This window comes from Neoarius graeffei, chromosome 7 (genome assembly GCF_027579695.1).
Source record: "Neoarius graeffei isolate fNeoGra1 chromosome 7, fNeoGra1.pri, whole genome shotgun sequence".
Lineage (NCBI taxonomy): Eukaryota > Metazoa > Chordata > Actinopteri > Siluriformes > Ariidae > Neoarius > Neoarius graeffei.
The window spans coordinates 97,674,357-97,687,333 of NC_083575.1; the positions used below are offsets into that span (position 1 = coordinate 97,674,357).

Sequence of the window (12,977 nt, forward strand, 5' to 3'; positions counted from 1 at the left end):
GGTGGTGGTTGACAGCATGTCTGAAGGTCTATGGTGGTGTTGGACGGCATGTCTGAAGGTGTTTGGTGGTGTTGGACGGCATGTCTGAAGGTGTTTGGTGGTGTTGGACAGCGTGTCTGAAGGTGTTTGTTGGTGGTTGACAGCGTGTCTGAAGGTGTTTGGTGGTGTTGGACGGCGTGTCTGAAGGTGTTTGGTGGTGTTGGACGGTGTGTCTGAAGGTGTTTGGTGGTGTTGGACGGCGTGTCTGAAGGAGTTTGGTGGTGTTGGACGGCGTGTCTGAAGGAGTTTGGTGGTGTTGGACGGCGTGTCTGAAGGAGTTTGGTGGTGTTGGACGGCGTGTCTGAAGGAGTTTGGTGGTGTTGGACGGCGTGTCTGAAGGTGTTTGGTGGTGTTGGACGGCATGTCAGGTGTTTGGTGTTGAAAAGGTGGTGTTGAACGGTGTGTCTGAAAGTGTTTGGTGGTGGTTGACAGCATGTCTGAAGGTGTTTGGTGGTGTTGGACAGCGTGTCTGAAGGTGTTTGGTGGTGTTGGACAGTGTGTCTGAAGGTGTTTGGTGATGTTGGCCGTCGTGTCTGAAGGTGTTTGGTGATGTTGGATGGCGGATGGTTGAAAAGGTGGTGTTGAACGGTGTGTCTGAAAGTGTTTGGTGGTGGTTGACAGCATGTCTGAAGGTGTTTGGTGATGTTGGATGGCGTGTCTGAAGGTGTTTGGTGGTGTTGGACGGCGTGTCTGAAGGTGTTTGGTGGTGTTGGACGGCGTGTCTGAAGGTGTTTGGTGGTGTTGGACGGCGTGTCTGAAGGTGTTTGGTGGTGTTGGACGGCGTGTCTGAAGGTGTTTGGTGGTGTTGGACGGCGTGTCTGAAGGTGTTTGGTGGTGTTGGACGGCGTGTCTGAAGGTGTTTGGTGGTGTTGGACGGCGTGTCTGAAGGTGTTTGGTGGTGTTGGACGGCGTGTCTGAAGGTGTTTGGTGGTGTTGGACGGCGTGTCTGAAGGTGTTTGGTGGTGTTGGACGGCGTGTCTGAAGGTGTTTGGTGGTGTTGGACGGCGTGTCTGAAGGAGTTTGGTGGTGTTGGACAGCGTATCTGAAGGTGTTTGGTGGTGTTGGACGGCATGTCAGGTGTTTGGTGTTGAAAAGGTGGTGTTGAACGGTGTGTCTGAAAGTGTTTGGTGGTGGTTGACAGCATGTCTGAAGGTGTTTGGTGGTGTTGGACAGCGTGTCTGAAGGTGTTTGGTGGTGTTGGACAGTGTGTCTGAAGGTGTTTGGTGATGTTGGCCGTCGTGTCTGAAGGTGTTTGGTGATGTTGGATGGCGGATGGTTGAAAAGGTGGTGTTGAACGGTGTGTCTGAAAGTGTTTGGTGGTGGTTGACAGCATGTCTGAAGGTGTTTGGTGATGTTGGATGGCGTGTCTGAAGGTGTTTGGTGGTGTTGGACGGCGTGTCTGAAGGTGTTTGGTGGTGTTGGACGGCGTGTCTGAAGGTGTTTGGTGGTGTTGGACGGCGTGTCTGAAGGTGTTTGGTGGTGTTGGACGGCGTGTCTGAAGGTGTTTGGTGGTGTTGGACGGCGTGTCTGAAGGTGTTTGGTGGTGTTGGACGGCGTGTCTGAAGGTGTTTGGTGGTGTTGGACGGCGTGTCTGAAGGTGTTTGGTGGTGTTGGACGGCGTGTCTGAAGGTGTTTGGTGGTGTTGGACGGCGTGTCTGAAGGTGTTTGGTGGTGTTGGACGGCGTGTCTGAAGGTGTTTGGTGGTGTTGGACGGCGTGTCTGAAGGTGTTTGTTTGTGTCAGACACCACCAGACACCTTCGGACATGATTCTGAAACTCTGCCCTTCTCCTAACGTGTCTCTTTCATTATGGCCCTAAGCCATAGCTACGTAATTGCTTGTTTATCACAATGCATTATGGGCGATACCCGGGGTCAGCTCCACTATATTGTTTACTTTCGCATTTGTTAGACACTGCATTGTTGTGTCTAACCGGTTTTAACCATGCCGCCTAAAGTGAACTGCTGTGTGCCTAACTGTGTCTCCTCAACAAAGGGAACACCACCTCACTTGAGCTTTTATCAGCCGCCAGTCGAGGAGAAGAAAGAAATGCATAATTTTAATCCGCAATGAAAACCTTCGAACTGAATCGAATTGGAGTTTGTAGCTTTTATTTCTCTGGTGGGAAAAAGACTGTAGAAATAGTTGAAGGTGGGTGGAGCACAGAAGCACGGCAGGCCAGAACTGAGTTCTTACAAAAACCTTTTGCACTTTTCAGTGGCTTACTTCGCTCCCACGCACACAAGTGTCCAAGTTGGGGAGAGCTCCCTTTCTCTGCTCTCTCTCTCTCCTTTTATAGGGTGCGGTCACTGGGGGAGACACACAAACACAGATTAATTCACGTCAGGTGCAGTGATTCTGCCACTTACCTTCCCTGACTCTGCTCTCCATTCACAGACCGACGCTTGACCGCGCCCCCACTGCCACATACCCCCACCGCCTGACTCAGGCTGGGGAGCCGTCCGGCCTGCAGCTGACTCCCCCCCCCCCCCCCCCTTTGACGGGAGAGGAAATCCGCCATGACCTTCTGTGCCCCCGGCCTGTGGACCACCTCAAACTTAAACGGCTGGAGTGCCAGATACCAACGGGTGATCCGCGCGTTGGCATCCTTCATGCGGTGGAGCCACTGCAGGGGTGCGTGGTCTGAACAGAGGGTGAAAGGGTGCCCCAGCAGGTAGTAGTGGAGGGCGAGGACTGCCCACTTGATGGCGAGGCATTCCTTTTCGATTGTGCTGTGCCTGCCCTCATGCACCGACAGCTTCTGGCTGATGTTCAGCACTGGACGGTCCTCTACCTCCTGGGACAGAACAGCCCCCAGCCCTCTGTCCGACGCGTCCATCTGCAAAACAAAGGGGAAAGAAAAGTCAGGAGAGTGTAACAGTGGCCCCCCACACAGTGCAGCCTTTACCTCAGAGAAAGCCCACTGGCATTGCTCCATCCACTGGACCGGATCTGGTGCCCCCTTTTTAGTAAGATCAGTCAGTGGGCTGGTGACATCTGAATAATTAGGTACTATAAACCTACGATAATAGCCAGCCAGCCCCAGGAACTGTCTCACCCCCTTTTTGGTCTTGGGCCTCAGGCAGGCCACAATCGCTGCTGTCTTATTGATTTGGGGACGCACCTGCCTATTGCCCAAGTGGAAGCCCAGATACCGTACTTCCACCCGCCCAATCGCACACTTCTTCGGGTTGGCTGTGAGACCCGCTTGCCTCAGCGACCCAAGGACGGCCCTTAGGTGTTCTAAGTGCCGCGGCCAGTCATTACTATAAATAATGATGTCATCCAAGTATGCGGCCGCTTAGGTGGCGTGGGGGTGGAGGACCCTATCCATAAAGCCGCTGGAACGTAGTGGGCACCCCAAACAGCCCAAAAGGAAGTGTGACGAACTGGTGTAAGCCAAACGGTGTGGAAAAGGCTGTTTTCTCTTGGGATAGCGGAGTCAAGGGGATCTGCCAATATCCCTTTGTCAAATCCAGTGTCAAATAAAAACAAGCCGTGCCTCGTCAATACGAGGCATTGGGTACGCATCGAATTTAGACATCGCGTTGACTTTTCTATAGTCCACACAGAACCGGACCGACCCGTCGGCCTTGGGAACCAAGACCACCGGGCTGCTCCAGTCACTGTGGGACTCCTCGACAATGCCCATTTCGAGCATGGCCTCGAGTTCTTCCCGAGCCACTTTTTTTTTGTGTTCGGGCAGTCTGTAAGGGCGGCTGCGCACTACTACCCCTGGGGACGTCTCAATGTGGTGTTCTATGAGGTGGGTGCGGCCGGGCAGGGGCGAGAACATGCCAGAAAATTCTGTCTGCAACTGGGCGACCTCCATGAGTTGGGTCGGGGAGAGGTGGTCTTCACAGGGGAACAGAGCAGTGGGCGATGTCAATTTTCCTTTTTGAACCTCTGGCCCCAGCTGTGCCTTCTCTGGAACCACTGAGACCAACGCCACGGGGACCTCCTCGTTCCAGAGTTTTAACAGATTGAGGTGGTAAATCTGTAATGCCCCACCCCTGTCCGTTCGCCTCACCTCATAGTCGACGTCCCCGACTCGCCGTGTGACCTCAAAGGGTCCTTGTAACCTGGCGATCAATCTGGAGCTCGACGTGGGCAACAACACGAGTACTTTATCTCCCGGTGTAAATTCCCTAAGGCGGGTGCCCCGTCATACAGACAGACTTGACGTTCTTGGGCCTGCCGCAAATTCTCCTGGGTTAGGTGCGTGAGTGTGTGGAGTTTGGCACGCAGGTCGATAACGTATTGAATTTCATTTTTGCTTGTTGAAGGTCCCTCCTCCCAATTTTCACGCAGCACATCTAGAATGCCATGCAGCTTACGCCCATATAATAATTCAAACTGGGAGAACCCCGTGGAGGCTTGTGGGACCTCTCGCACTGCGAATAACAGGGGCTTGAGCCATTTATCCCAGTTGCGTGCGTCCTCGCTTACAAATTTCAGAATTATGTTCTTGAGGGTGCGATTGAACCATTTGTGGGTGATAAATGCTGGTGCGGATAGGCTTAATTCCCAGTAACCCATACAGTTCACGCAGTGTGTGTGACATAAACATAGTGCCTTGATCAGTCAGAATCTCTTTGGGGATTCCAACTCGGGACATGAAGCGGAAGAGTGCTTCTGCAATACTACGTGCTGAGATATTGCGAAGAGGCACTGCTTCCGGATATCACGTTGCATAGTCCACCAGAACTAAAATAAAGCGATATCCTTGTGTTGACCGATCTAATGACCCGATGAGATCCATCCCAATTCTTTCAAACAGGGTCTCGATTAAAGGCAGAGGGCACAAAGGCGCTTTTGGAATGGCCGCGGGATTTGCTAACTGGCATTCGCGGCACGCCGTACACCACCTACGGACATCGCCATGAATCCCTGGCCAATAGAACCAGGCCATTATTCGGGCTAGTGTCTTATCCTGCCCCAAGTATCCGGCCATGGGATTAAAGTGAGCCGCCTGGAATATAAACTCCCGGCGGCTCTTTGGGATCAAAAGCTGTGTTATCGGTTCCTTAGTCTGAGTGTCCTGTGTCACTCGGTATAGCCTATCCTTAATAATGGAGAAATAGGGGAAGGACGGGGTGGCTTTTGGCTGGAGCGTTTGACCATCGATTACTCTCACTTAGTCAAACGCATACCGCAGAGTTTTGTCTCGCGACTGCTCCAACGGGTAATCCGCGAGGGATTCCTCGAGAGAGGGAGGAGGAGCCTGCTGCTCCTCACTCTGATGCGGTGATGACGTAGACGGCTCTGTGACAGCTGCTCCCGCCAATGCCACACCGGGACCTCCCCCCGCTAAATTATGGCAGGCCCCACTCTTCACTAAATGTGCCATTAATTCCTTAAATCCCGGCCAATCAGTCCCCAAAATTATCGGGTGGGTAAGGTGAGGATTAACCGCCGCCTTTACTCTCAATTTCTCCCCTTGAAATAGAATGTGGACCGACACTAAAGGGTCGTTGTGAACATCCCTGTGCACACACAACACCTTCACCAATTGTGCTCTCCCCAATGCCTTGTCTTGCACCAGGCTTTGGTGGATTGAGGTCTGATTACAGCCGGAGTCCACCAAAGCCTGATACGTATCCCCTTGGATACTCACTGGTACGCGATATGTTCTGGCCTGATTGAGGGCGGTCCCTGGAGCGTCGGGGATCCGGACCACCGCGCCCACCTCCATCTCCAAACGCTTATGCTGGAGGTTCCCCGGCTCTCCGCAATGCCAGCATACTGGCCCAGGCTCTTCCTCTGCACTGGTATTTCGGAGCTCACTCACCTGAGGGGGGGAAGACACAGACAAGGAAGTAGGAAACGGTAGGGCACTGCGGGTGCTGCGGGCCGGCTGGGTTGGAGCCGGCACCCGCCTCCGCGGTGGGGGAATGGGGCGAGGACAAGGAACAGAAGGGGGGAGAGAGAGAGAGAGAGAAAAGAGGGGAGAAGAGGAGACACGCTGTCCTGCCGTTGGAACAGCTGCCATATGGTCCTCCGCCAGCACGATGGCCTGATTCAGCGACGCTGGGCGATGGCACTGGGCCCACTCCGCTGTTCCTTCCGGAAGTCGGGCGATGAATTGTTCCAGTGCCACCAGGTCAATGATTCCTTCGGCGTTGCGGTTGTCAGCCCTCAGCCACCACCGGCAGGCGTCCCGGAGTTGCTGGCCAAATGCGAACAGCCGGCCGACCTCCTCCAGGCGCAGCGCGTGGAAGCGCTGCCGTTGCTGCTCCGGTGTGCGCCCCAGACGTTGGAGGACGGCCCTGCGGAGGTCGGCGTAGACCAGCCGGCTGTTGGCAGGGAGCTGTAGCGCGGTCAGCTGCACCTCGCCTGTTAGCAGGGGGAGGAGGCGTGCCACGCGCTGTTCCACCGGCCAACCCCACGCCTCTGCTGCCTGCTCAAAAAGAGTGAGGAAGGCTTCGGGGTTGTCCTGCGGCCCCATCTTCATTAGGGTGAGGTGAGGAGGGTCCGCGGCGGTGGTGATGGTGGACCCCGCTGACGCGAGTAGGTGCCGGAACGCCTGGCGATTTTCCTGCTGCGATTTACCCCCCACACACATACACCCGCGCACACAAGTGTCCAAGTTGGGGAGAGCTCCCTTTCTCTGCTCTCTCTCCCCTTTTATAGGGCACGGTCACTAGGGGAGACACACAAACACAGATTAATTCACATCAGGTGCAGTGATTCTGCCACTTACCTTCCCTGACTCCGCCCTCCATTCACAGACCGCCGCTTGACCACGCCCCCGCTGCCACAAAGACATACTTAAACTGTGACCCAGCAATATTTCCATGGTCTGTGGAATGGGCTTTGGTTATAGATGATTGTTATAATCAACGCTGTTCATCGTCTGAAACTAGCGATATTCCAAAGCTTGGAAAACACAGACGCATTCTTCTGGCTTTGCCTCTCAATGTAGTGAAGCACTGGGCAGCCGAACGAGCCTGTTAAACTGATAAAACTCCCAAACCCCCAACGGTTCTCTTTTGGGTCTGTGTAATGTTCATTGGACCTCACTAGCGGCATTTACTGAAATAAACACATTTATACTGAACATGACACGGCAGATCAGCAGCTTTCCAAAGACTTTTTTTTTTAATGTATCCTGATACCAAGTTTTATTTAACTAATCACTCATTTATAAATGTTTTGATGCTGTTCATCTGGGCCCGGGATCACGAAGCAATCTTAGACTTAAGTCATAGTTGATTTTTCATAATAGTTTCCCCTGATTACATCTGTAACTTTCATTGTTCTGGATCAAGATTAAGTACAAGGCTCAGATTTCATTAGAACAAAGCTTCTTAGAAACTGGTATGGAATAACTGAAGATTAAAAGAAACAAATTTAGACTTAAGTCTAAGATTGCTTCGTGATCCCGGGGCCTGTAGTCTGGGGGTGTATAAAAAATTGCACTTTCTTACTGGTAATGTAGTTGGCCTAACATGAATGTCACTTTGCCATGAGCATGATAGACATTACAGCCAGTTTCAGAGAGGTTACATACAATTCCCGATATTCAGATAGATTTGTTTTCTTGATAAAATTTAGCTGGTGCAGTATACGTCCTCAGAAATACAGTTGCGGTCAGAAGTTTACATACAGTGACATGAAGGTCATCTTGGATCTGAATGTCATGGCAATATTTGGGCTTTCAGTAATTTCTTTGAACTGCTCTTTTTCTGTGGCAGAATGATTGTACAGCATACAGCTTTAATTAAAAAAAACACTAGGATTTGGTGCACAAGTTTTAATTTTCTTTGGGTTTTCTGAAATCAACACAGGGTCAAAATTATACATACATGGTCAAAAATTTACGTACAGCACACCTAATATTTGGGTAAAATGTCTCTTCGCAAGATTCACCTTGGCCAAACATTTTTGTTTACCATGAACAAGCTTCTGGCAGAATTCTGGTTGGATATTTCACGACTCTTCATGGTAGACTTGGTAGAGTTCAATCCTTTATCCTCCACAACCAGCTCTGATGTGTGTTTGGGTTCATTGTCCTGTTGTAAGTCCCAAGTTGTATTCAAGTTTCTGCTGGTTTATGCTGAAGAATTCTGAGGTCGTCCTCCTCCTTCATTATTCCATCCACTTTGTGCAATGAACCAGTTCCACTGGCAGCAAAACAGCCCCAGAGCATGATGATCCTACCACCACCACCAGCTGGTACAGTGTTCCTCTGTACATGGTGGTCATTGTGGCCAAACAACTCAATCTTTGTCTCATCTGACCATACAGCTTTCCTCCAGAAGGCTTTTTCTTTCAAATCAAATCAAGTTTATTTGTATAGCGCGTTTAACAATAAACATTGTCGCAAAGCAGCTTTACAGAATTTGAACGACTTAAAACATGAGCTAATTTTATCCCTAATCTATCCCCAATGAGCAAGCCTGTGGCGACGGTGGCAAGGAAAAACTCCCTCAGACGACATGAGGAAGAAACCTCGAGAGGAACCAGACTCAAAAGGGAACCCATCCTCATTTGGGCAACAACAGACAGCCTGACTATAATATTAACAGTTTTAACAGGTATAACCCTCAACTGTCCTCATGGGGCCGTCCTTCACAGGAGTGGGGCGATAAAACTCCGACCAGACACAGGGCACCAGGATGGATCAAGCAGGTCCGAGGGGCAGAAGAGGCCAGCATCTCAATCCCAGGATCAACATGTAACTCAGAGGGACAGATTGGGGGGGGGAAGAGAGAGAGAAAGAAAACACAGGTTGTTAGGTATGCCCTAAAAATGACAAGTATTAAATCTGTGTGGTAGGCTCGCAGAGACGAGAGTCTTTACATCAGGCATAACACACAACAATGGCATGTTAATATGGTAAAAAATATCATGACCTGCTCTGGCTGGATGCTTGATTAGGTGATGGGAGCACACTCCTCAGCAATGATGGGATGCAGATGGGACCCTTAGGGCTGGCCAAGACAATTCAGTTACATTTCACCGGGTCTGGGACATGCGACAGAATGTCTGACGGCCGATTCCCTGCAGGCTACGATAGCCAGTCGAGGTCTCCACCCTCTCCACCAAAAGATTTCCTGTTGACTCCATGTAACTCAGAGGGACAGATTTGGGGTGGGGGGGAGGGAAAGAAAACACAGGTTGTTAGGTATGCCCAATGTCACCTGAATAAGTAGGAGCAGTATACATATTGCACCGAGTACAAGCAGGGACTCCGGCAACTAACTATGACAGCATAACTAAAAAGAGAGAGCCAGAAGGCAACACAGGCATGAGGGAGCCCTGGGACATAAAGCAGCCAGCCACTACACCGTCAACAAACTCGAGTGAGCAAGCAAATGGGGACTGACAGCATCCGTACATCCCAGTTTACCAAAACACTCTGTCTGAGGATCCTCCAGATCTACTCCTTTACCTCATAAACACTATTAACAAAAGGCTTGACTAAACAGATATGTTTTCAGCCTAGACTTAAATGCTGAGACTGTGTCTGATTCCCGAACATTACTTGGAAGGCTGTTCCATAACTGTGGGGCTTTGTAAGAAAAGGCTCTGCCCCCTGATGTAGCCTTCACTATACGAGGTACCAGCAGATAGCCTGCACCTTTTGATCTAAGTAGGCGTGGCGGGTCATAGAGGAGCAGAAGTTCACTCAGGTACTGTGGTGCGAGACCATTTAGTGCTTTAAAGGTCAATAGTAGTATTTTATCAATACGAAATTTGATTGGGAGCCAATGCAGTGTGGATAAGACAGGCGTGATGTGGTCATATTTTCTAGTTCTAGTAAGGACTCTTGCTGCTGCATTTTGAACTAACTGGAGCTTGTTTATGCACTTATTGGAACATCCAGACAGTAAGGCATTACAATAATCCAACCTGGAGGGAACGAAAGCATGGACTAGTTTTTCTGCATCATGCAATGACATTAAATTTCTTATCTTAGCAATATTTCTGAGATGAAAGAAAGCTATCCGGGTGATGTTATCAATGTGAGTTTTGAATGAAAGACTGGGGTCAATAATCACTCCGAGGTCTTTTACTGCTGCACGTGAAGAAACAGAAAGGCCATCCAGAGTTACTGTGTAATCAGAAAACTTACTTCTAGCTGTATGTGGTCCTAGTACAAGTACTTCAGTCTTGTCAGAGTTAAGCAGAAGGAAATTAATAAGCATCCAGTGTCTAATGTCCTTAACACATTCCTCAATTCTATTAAGCTGGTGTCTCTCATCAGGTTTTGCAAAGACATACAGCTATGTGTCATCAGCATAACAGTGGAAACTAATACAATGTTTTTCTTTGTCCGTGTGTTCAGCTTCAAACTTTAGTTAAGCTTGAAGGTGTCAATTTTGGAGCAGGAGGTTATTTCTTGGATAGCAGCCTCTTAGTCCATGGTGATCTGAACTGTAGGCAGTGATCCATCAGCTTCCAGTTCATGGCAGGGTTGTCCCATGGTGGTTCCCAGGTTGTTCCTGACCATCCAAACCAATTTCCTTTCAGCTGAGGGTGACAGTTTGGGTTTTCTTAAAGCGGAGTGACTTGGCAAAGTGACTACACCTCACAATAACTTGGATGCAATTGTTTGAACTGATCTTGGAATTTGCAGTTGTTTAGAAATGGCTCCAAGAGACATTCCGGAGTTATGTATATCTGCGATCCTCTTTCTCAGATCTGCACTGAGCTCTTTGGACTTTCCCATTGTATTGTGTGTTGGTCAATCCAGTGAGTGCTGTAAACAAACCCTTTTTATGAAGGCACAGAGAAGATACCAGCTATAGTCAATCATTATCATGAACAGGAAGTTAAGAGACCTCAGCCTTGGCAAGATAAAAGACATTTTGGAAGTTTCAGCGCCTCTGAATTAATAATCTAAGTGAGCGTATGTATAATTTTGATCCTTTCTTGATTTCAGAAAACCCAAAGAAAATTAAAACTTGTGCACCAAATTTTATTGTTTTTTTTAATTAAAGCTGTGTGCTGTACAATTATTCTGCTACAGAAAAAGAACAGTTCAAAAAAATTACTGAAAGCCCAAATACTGCCATGACCTTCATGTCACTGTATGTAAACTTCTGACCACAACTGTACCTTCTCACCCAGTTTGATTTGGATTCTGATGTTCCTATTGTAAACCCTCGACATGTTCTCCACCTCTTTAAATCACAAATTCCATTGTCTTCCACGACAGAATCGCTCCTCTCACATCACTCTCACGTAAAATTTATCTGACATCCGTCATATCGCTCAACTACCGACCCCGGCGATCCCCCATAATGCATTGCGGTAAACAAGTGATGATGTAGTTATGCTTGGGGGCTATTGTGTCTGTTCTATAGCATGTGTCTCTTTTGTTAAACGTGTCACTTCCTGTGTGAGTGGTGTTAAACAGTGGTGGCAGGTCGATCAGTGGGGGGAGGATCAGTGTTTATAGTAAAAGCTCAGTACTGAAGCTGAGCAGCAGAGCGAAGTGTCATTAGGGGTCTTCCCTCTCTCTCTTTCCCTCTCTATCCCTCTCTATCCCTCTCTCTCTTTCCCTCTCTATCCCCCTCTCTCTCCCTCTCTTTCTGTCTCTCACTCTCTCTCTGCCTCTCTATCTCTCTCTCTCTCCCCTCCCTGTCTCCCCATCTCCCTCTCCCCATCTCTCTTCCCCTCTCTCCCCATCTCTCCCCCTCCCTCTCTCTCTCGCCCTTCTCTCCTTCCTCTCCCCCCATATATATATATATATATAAAATGCCCCCCTTTATCGGAGGTGTTTAAACGGAGCTAATAGAAGCGTGTGTTGAGTTGAGTTTCCATGTGGGATGCGAGTGTTGACCTCGTTGACTCAACTCTCTCCGGGTTAATTAAAGAAAACAGCCATGCAACGTGAACCCGTGTGAAAGGAGTGTGAATTTATCCACGTGTGTGTGTTTGATTGCTTTACACTGGGAAAGAAAAGCAAGAGCAGAGAGAGAATGATGACACTGCTGCGTTTTATTTTATATCATGACTGATTCGAGACACATTTATACCGTCAGAATTCTTTTAGTTGTATTGCAGTAACAATATTTATATACACAGCACCGGTCAAAAGTTTGTACACCCCTTCTAATTCAGTGTTTATTTTTATGAATTAAAAGTCACTTTCTGTCTTAAAGTAATGATGGATGTCGTTTCTCTTTACTTAGTTGTTCAGTTCTTGACATAATATGGATTAGTACAGTTGTGGTGTTGAATTGGGTTATTTTATTATTTGTATGTTTATTATTTACTATTTATTGTTTGGTCTCAAGTTCATTAAGAAGGTAAGAAACTCGTCCACTAATGACCTTTTGATGAGACTCAGCTGTTAATTGAAAATCATTCCAGCTGACTCCCTCCTGAAGCTGGGTAAGAGAATGACAATAGTGTACAAAGCGTCATCAAGGAGACGCTGAAGAATCTAAAATATCAAACAGAGTTTTGCTTATTTTTTAACACTTTTTTTTTGTTTACCACATAATTCCAGATATGTTCCAGATGTTATTTCACAGTTTTGATGTCTTCAGTCCAGAGAAACCCGTGAAACAGTAAAGTAGGAGTGTACAAACTTTTGACTGGTACTCTAATTAATTAGGTCTGAAGAATAGAATATCGATATTGTTAAAATTGTTCTGATCTGTCATGGATATCGTTATTTGTTTTTATTATGAACTAATTCATGATTTAAAAATAATTGTAAACTGATCATCGTGCTGTAAAAATGTTCTGAATGCAGAAAAATTATTTTAATGGAAAACAGAAAACACACTCAGTGGTTTAAAGGGTTTCTGGGTTTCTGCTCTCGTTACTGTGATGCTGATCAAATTGATGTTTATCATGAAACAAGTGTCAGGATGTGATGGTGAAGTGGGTGGGGCTTAACACATTCTTCTAAAGTTTATGATGCAGTAAAATTATTTTTATTACTACAGTTTAAAAACAGACATGTAATAGATATAA

General features: G+C 48.1%; 1 protein-coding gene across 5 annotated transcripts in view; it reads left to right on the forward strand.

Moving 5' to 3' along the window:
• cntln (centlein, centrosomal protein) overlaps positions 1 to 12,977 on the forward strand; it is a 189,865-nt gene that overhangs the window by 86,683 nt on the left and 90,205 nt on the right. The window lies entirely within an intron of this gene.